The sequence below is a fragment of the Tasmannia lanceolata genome, unplaced genomic scaffold (assembly GCF_043159265.1).
Source record: "Tasmannia lanceolata isolate RefF3 unplaced genomic scaffold, GAP_Taslan_0.1 ptg000020l, whole genome shotgun sequence".
Lineage (NCBI taxonomy): Eukaryota > Viridiplantae > Streptophyta > Magnoliopsida > Canellales > Winteraceae > Tasmannia > Tasmannia lanceolata.
This window is the reverse complement of record NW_027518697.1, coordinates 32,100,001-32,107,500: the sequence shown is the minus strand read 5'-3', so window position 1 is coordinate 32,107,500 and position 7,500 is coordinate 32,100,001.

Below are 7,500 nucleotides of genomic sequence, written 5' to 3'. Positions count from 1 at the left end.
CAAGGGAGCCCAACCCAGCAATGCCCAGCCAAGGCCAGGCATTCCAGTGCCTACCCGGGGAAAAACGCCCAAAGCATGCCCCATTCCTTAGCCTATCCAGGCAAAAACGCCCAAAACCAGCCCATTCCAGTGCCTATCCGGGCAAAAACGCCCAAAGCATGCCCATTCCTTAGCCTATCCAGGCAAAAACGCCCAAAACCAGCACATTCCAGTGCCTATCCGGGCAAAAACGCCCTAAACCTGCGCATTCCAGCGCCCCGCAGCATGCCACCCTCCTATAGGGTTTGCGCAACCAACCCGCCTAACCACCAGTGGCAACCAAAGGTGCTGTTAGCGACGACTTCTGAAGACGCAACGAGACGCGACGGGTTTGCGCCCAGACGCGACGAGACGATGCGGGATCTGCGCCCAGCCATGCCTACACCCGCCGACTTGCTGCGGGAGCTGCTCGCCCAAGCATGCCTACCTTGCGAGGCCTGCGTGCAAGGCTAGTGTGCAAGGCTCGTGGGCAAGGCTAGTGCGCAAGGCTAGTGCCCAAGGTCTGTGTGCAAGGCTAGTGCCCAAGGCTAGTGCGCAAGGCTAGTGCCCAAGGCTAGTGAGCAAGGCCTGTGTGCAAGGCTAGTGTGCAAGGCTTGTATGCAAGGCTAGTGTGCAAGGCTGGTGTGCAAGGCTTGTGGGCAAGGCTGGTGCGCAAGGCTAGTGCCCAAGGGTTGTGTGCAAGGCTAGTGCCCAAGGCTAGTGCGCAAGGCTCGTGCCCAAGGCTAGTGCGCAAGGCTTGTGTGCAAGGCTAGTGCGATGGGCCAGTGCCCAAGGCTTGTGAGCAAGGCTTGTATGCATGGCTTGTGTGCAAGGCTTGTGTGCATGGCTTGTGCGCAAGGCTTGTGTCCAAGGCTTTTGTGCAAGGCTCGTGCGCAAGGCTAGTGTGCAAGGCTTGTGCGCATTGGCAGGTAGCCCACCACCATGCACGATCCAAATGCCACTCAAGCGACAACACGGTGCCAAGCCGGGCATGGTGTGCACTCAAAACCAATCAACGGACAGAGGTCATGCGTCATGGGGGGGATCTAGCAAGGCCATGGGGAAGGTCATGGAGGACCTTGGAAGCAAGCGCAAGACGAGAGCGAATCGAACAAGGGGCCAGGACGGGGCCTTGTGCCCATGGTCTTCGCAAGACTGCGTCCAAGGCGCCCGAAAGCCCAAGGGAACCCAAACCCGGCCGACACTTGCAATCGCACATGCTCTCTGCAACACACCATCAATGCCGCCCAACGGGGCCAGCACGAGCAGTCATCCGCGGTCCCCTGGCCCTGCGCACGTTTGTCTTTGAAACCGAGCATCAATGCCACAGAAAGTGCCGGGGCGCCAGCTGGAGCCATCATCCGCGGCCTTGGCTTGCCAGTCCCCGACACGAGCAATCGCGCATTTTCTTTGCAACCGACCATCAATGCCGCCCAACGAGGCCAGCACGAGCAGTCATCCGCGGTCCCCTGGCCCTGCGCACGTTTGTCTTTGAAACCGAGCATCAATGCCACAGAAAGTGCCGGGGCGCCAGCTGGAGCCATCATCCGCGTTGCCATGGCTCGCTTGGCCTTGGCTTGCCAGTCCCCGACAGGAGCAATCGCGCATTTTCTTTGCAACCGACCATCAATGCTGCCCAACGAGGCCAGCACGAGCAGTCATCCGCGGTCCCCTGGCCCTGCGCACGTTTGTCTTTGAAACCGAGCATCAATGCCACAGAAAGTGCCGGGGCGCCAGCTGGAGCCATCATCCGCGTTGCCATGGCTCGCTTGGCCTTGGCTTGCCAGTCCCCGACACGAGCAATCGCGCATTTTCTTTGCAACCGACCATCAATGCCGCCCAACGAGGCCAGCACGAGCAGTCATCCGCGGTCCCCTGGCCCTGCGCACGTTTGTCTTTGAAACCGAGCATCAATGCCACAGAAAGTGCCCGGGCGCCAGCTGGAGCCATCATCCGACGTGCCATGGCTTTGGTCCCATGGTCTTCGCAACCGAGCATTCGTGACACCCGACGGGGCCAGGACACCAACCCTTCCGACACGAGCATTCGCGCATGTTCTTTGGCCACACAACGGCGCCAGCACGAGCAAAATCATCAGCGGTGCGGTGGCCTTGCACGGCCTTTTGTCTTTGGAACCAACCATCAGTGCCACGGGAAGTGCCGGAGTCCCGGCATCCGCGGTGCCAAGTCATTGCGCCCTTGGTCTCTGCAGCGGGGCATGCCGGGCACTCCCAACCATTGCAAGCAAGCAAGCAAGCAAGAAAGAAAGTAAGTAAGTAAGTATTACATATAGGGGCGGGACATGCGGGGAGTTCTGCGAAACGTGCACTACGGGGCACACGCGTACCTACCGGGCCATACCGACCCCTATTGGGGCACACGTGTGCATATCGGGGCATACCGGGCCTATCAGGGCACACGCGTACATACCGGGGCATACCGAGCCCTACTGGGGCACACGTGCGCATATCGGGGCGTACCAAGCCTATCGGGGCATTCGCATGTATCCCAAGGCATACCGAGTCTATCCGGGCATATGCGTTCATACCGGGGCCTAACGGGCCTATCGGGGCATACTTGGGCATATCCGGGCAAAAAATGCCCAAAACTTGCGCAACCTTGGCAACCGTGGTCCATTCCTCACTATATGCCTAGCCCTGGCAACCGTGGTCCATTCCTCACTATATGCCATGGCCTTGTGCCCATGGTCTTCACAAGACAGCATCCAAGGCGCCTGAAAGGCCAAGGGAGCCCAACCCAGCAATGCCCAGCCAAGGCCAGGCATTCCAGTGCCTGCCCGGGCAAAAACGCCCAAAGCATGCCCCATTCCTTAGCCTATCCAGGCAAAAATGCCCAAAACCAGCCCATTCCAGTGCCTATCCGGGCAAAAACGCCCAAAGCATGCCCATTCCTTAGCCTGTCCAGGCAAAAACGCCCAAAACCAGCACATTCCAGTGCCTATCCGGGCAAAAACGCCCTAAACCTGCGCATTCCAGCGCCCCGCAGCATGCCACCCTCCTATAGGGTTTGCGCAACCAACCCGCCTAACCACCAGTGGCAACCAAAGGTGCTGTTAGCGACGACTTCTGAAGACGCAACGAGACGCGACGGGTTTACGCCCAGACGCGACGAGACGATGCGGGATCTGCGCCCAACCATGCCTACACCCGCCGACTTGTTGCGGGAGCTGCTTGCCCAAGCATGCCTAGCGTGCAAGGCCTGCGTGCCCAAGGTCTGTGTGCAAGGCTAGTGCCCAAGGCTAGTGCGCAAGGCTAGTGCCCAAGGCTAGTGAGCAAGGCCTGGGTGCAAGGCTAGTGTGCAAGGCTGCTGTGCAAGGCTTGTGGGCAAGGCTGGTGCGCAAGGCTAGTGCCCAAGGGTTGTGTGCAAGGCTAGTGCCCAAGGCTAGTGCGCAAGGCTCGTGCCCAAGGCTAGTTCGCAAGGCTTGTGTGCAAGGCTAGTGCGATGGGCCAGTGCCCAAGGCTTGTGAGCCAGGCTTGTATGCATGGCTTGTGCGCAAGGCTTGTGTCCAAGGCTTTTGTGCAAGGCTCGTGCGCAAGGCTAGTGTGCAAGGCTTGTGCGCATTGGCAGGTAGCCCACCACCATGCACGATCCAAATGCCACTCACGCGACAACACGGTGCCAAGCCGGGCATGGTGTGCACTCAAAACCAATCAACGGACAGAGGTCATGCGTCATGGGGGGGATCTAGCAAGGCCATGGGGAAGGTCATGGAGGACCTTGGAAGCAAGCGCAAGACGAGAGCGAATCGAACAAGGGGCCAGGACGGGGCCTTGTGCCCATGGTCTTCGCAAGACAGCGTCCAAGGCGCCCGAAAGCCCAAGGGAACCCAAACCCGGCCGACACTTGCAATCGCACATGCTCTCTGCAACACACCATCAATGCCGCCCAACGGGGCCAGCACGAGCAGTCATCCGCGGTCCCCTGGCCCTGCGCACGTTTGTCTTTGAAACCGAGCATCAATGCCACAGAAAGTGCCGGGGCGCCAGCTGGAGCCATCATCCGCGTTGCCATGGCTCGCTTGGCCTTGGCTTGCCAGGCCCCGACACGAGCAATCGCGCATTTTCTTTGCAACCGACCATCAATGCCGCCCAACGGGGCCAGCACTAGCAGTCATCCGCGGTCCCCTGGCCCTGCGCACGTTTGTCTTTGAAACAGAGCATCAATGCCACAGAAAGTGCCGGGGCGCCAGCTGGAGCCATCATCCGACGTGCCATGGCTTTGGTCCCATGGTCTTCGCAACCGAGCATTCGTGACACCCGACGGGGCCAGGACACCAACCCTTCCGACACGAGCATTCGCGCATGTTCTTTGGCCACACAACGGCGCCAGCACGAGCAAAATCATCCGCGGTGCGGTGGCCTTGCACGGCCTTTTGTCTTTGGAACCAACCATCAGTGCCACGGGAAGTGCCGGAGTCCCGGCATCCGCGGTGCCAAGTCATTGCGCCCTTGGTCTCTGCAGCGGGGCATGCCGGGCACTCCCAACCATGCTGGCCGTGGAGGGTGACCTCCACATAGCTAGTTAGCAGGCTGAGGTCTCGTTCGTTAACGGAATTAACCAGACAAATCGCTCCACCAACTAAGAACGGCCATGCACCACCACCCATAGTGCCGGGGCGCACGTGCGCATATCGGGGCCATGCACAAATCGTGCGCAGGGCCAGGGGAAAAAATGCCCCGGCTGGGGCACACGTGCGCATATCGGGGCCATGCACAAATCGTTAACGGAATTAACCAGACAAATCGCTCCACCAACTAAGAACGGCATGCCGGGCACTCCAAACCGAGCATCAATGCCACAGAAAGTGCCGGGGCGCCAGCTGGAGCCATCATCCGCGTTGCCATGGCTCGCTTGGCCTTGGCTTGCCAGTCCCTGACACGAGCAATCGCGCATTTTCTTTGCAACCGACCATCAATGCCGCCCAACGAGGCCAGCACGAGCAGTCATCCGCGGTCCCCTGGCCCTGCGCACGTTTGTCTTTGAAACCGAGCATCAATGCCACAGAAAGTGCCGGGGCGCCAGCTGGAGCCATCATCCGCGTTGCCATGGCTCGCTTGGCCTTGGCTTGCCAGTCCCCGACAGGAGCAATCGCGCATTTTCTTTGCAACCGACCATCAATGCTGCCCAACGAGGCCAGCACGAGCAGTCATCCGCGGTCCCCTGGCCCTGCGCACGTTTGTCTTTGAAACCGAGCATCAATGCCACAGAAAGTGCCGGGGCGCCAGCTGGAGCCATCATCCGCGTTGCCATGGCTCGCTTGGCCTTGGCTTGCCAGTCCCCGACAGGAGCAATCGCGCATTTTCTTTGCAACCGACCATCAATGCTGCCCAACGAGGCCAGCACGAGCAGTCATCCGCGGTCCCCTGGCCCTGCGCACGTTTGTCTTTGAAACCGAGCATCAATGCCACAGAAAGTGCCGGGGCGCCAGCTGGAGCCATCATCCGCGTTGCCATGGCTCGCTTGGCCTTGGCTTGCCAGTCCCCGACACGAGCAATCGCGCATTTTCTTTGCAACCGACCATCAATGCCGCCCAACGAGGCCAGCACGAGCAGTCATCCGCGGTCCCCTGGCCCTGCGCACGTTTGTCTTTGAAACCGAGCATCAATGCCACAGAAAGTGCCCGGGCGCCAGCTGGAGCCATCATCCGACGTGCCATGGCTTTGGTCCCATGGTCTTCGCAACCGAGCATTCGTGACACCCGACGGGGCCAGGACACCAACCCTTCCGACACGAGCATTCGCGCATGTTCTTTGGCCACACAACGGCGCCAGCACGAGCAAAATCATCAGCGGTGCGGTGGCCTTGCACGGCCTTTTGTCTTTGGAACCAACCATCAGTGCCACGGGAAGTGCCGGAGTCCCGGCATCCGCGGTACATACCGGGGCATACCGAGCCCTACTGGGGCACACGTGCGCATATCGGGGCGTACCAAGCCTATCGGGGCATTCGCATGTATCCCAAGGCATACCGAGTCTATCCGGGCATATGCGTTCATACCGGGGCCTAACGGGCCTATCGGGGCATACTTGGGCATATCCGGGCAAAAAATGCCCAAAACTTGCGCAACCTTGGCAACCGTGGTCCATTCCTCACTATATGCCTAGCCCTGGCAACCGTGGTCCATTCCTCACTATATGCCATGGCCTTGTGCCCATGGTCTTCACAAGACAGCATCCAAGGCGCCTGAAAGGCCAAGGGAGCCCAACCCAGCAATGCCCAGCCAAGGCCAGGCATTCCAGTGCCTGCCCGGGCAAAAACGCCCAAAGCATGCCCCATTCCTTAGCCTATCCAGGCAAAAACGCCCAAAACCAGCCCATTCCAGTGCCTATCCGGGCAAAAACGCCCAAAGCATGCCCATTCCTTAGCCTGTCCAGGCAAAAACGCCCAAAACCAGCACATTCCAGTGCCTATCCGGGCAAAAACGCCCTAAACCTGCGCATTCCAGCGCCCCGCAGTATGCCACCCTCCTATAGGGTTTGCGCAACCAACCCGCCTAACCACCAGTGGCAACCAAAGGTGCTGTTAGCGACGACTTCTGAAGACGCAACGAGACGCGACGGGTTTGCGCCCAGACGCGACGAGACGATGCGGGATCTGCGCCCAACCATGCCTACACCCGCCGACTTGTTGCGGGAGCTGCTTGCCCAAGCATGCCTAGCGTGCAAGGCCTGCGTGCCCAAGGTCTGTGTGCAAGGCTAGTGCCCAAGGCTAGTGCGCAAGGCTAGTGCCCAAGGCTAGTGAGCAAGGCCTGGGTGCAAGGCTAGTGTGCAAGGCTTGTATGCAAGGCTAGTGTGCAAGGCTGCTGTGCAAGGCTTGTGGGCAAGGCTGGTGCGCAAGGCTAGTGCCCAAGGGTTGTGTGCAAGGCTAGTGCCCAAGGCTAGTGCGCAAGGCTCGTGCCCAAGGCTAGTTCGCAAGGCTTGTGTGCAAGGCTAGTGCGATGGGCCAGTGCCCAAGGCTTGTGAGCCAGGCTTGTATGCATGGCTTGTGCGCAAGGCTTGTGTCCAAGGCTTTTGTGCAAGGCTCGTGCGCAAGGCTAGTGTGCGAGGCTTGTGCGCATTGGCAGGTAGCCCACCACCATGCACGATCCAAATGCCACTCACGCGACAACACGGTGCCAAGCCGGGCATGGTGTGCACTCAAAACCAATCAACGGACAGAGGTCATGCGTCATGGGGGGGATCTAGCAAGGCCATGGGGAAGGTCATGGAGGACCTTGGAAGCAAGCGCAAGACGAGAGCGAATCGAACAAGGGGCCAGGACGGGGCCTTGTGCCCATGGTCTTCGCAAGACAGCGTCCAAGGCGCCCGAAAGCCCAAGGGAACCCAAACCCGGCCGACACTTGCAATCGCACATGCTCTCTGCAACACACCATCAATGCCGCCCAACGGGGCCAGCACGAGCAGTCATCCGCGGTCCCCTGGCCCTGCGCACGTTTGTCTTTGAAACCGAGCATCAATGCCA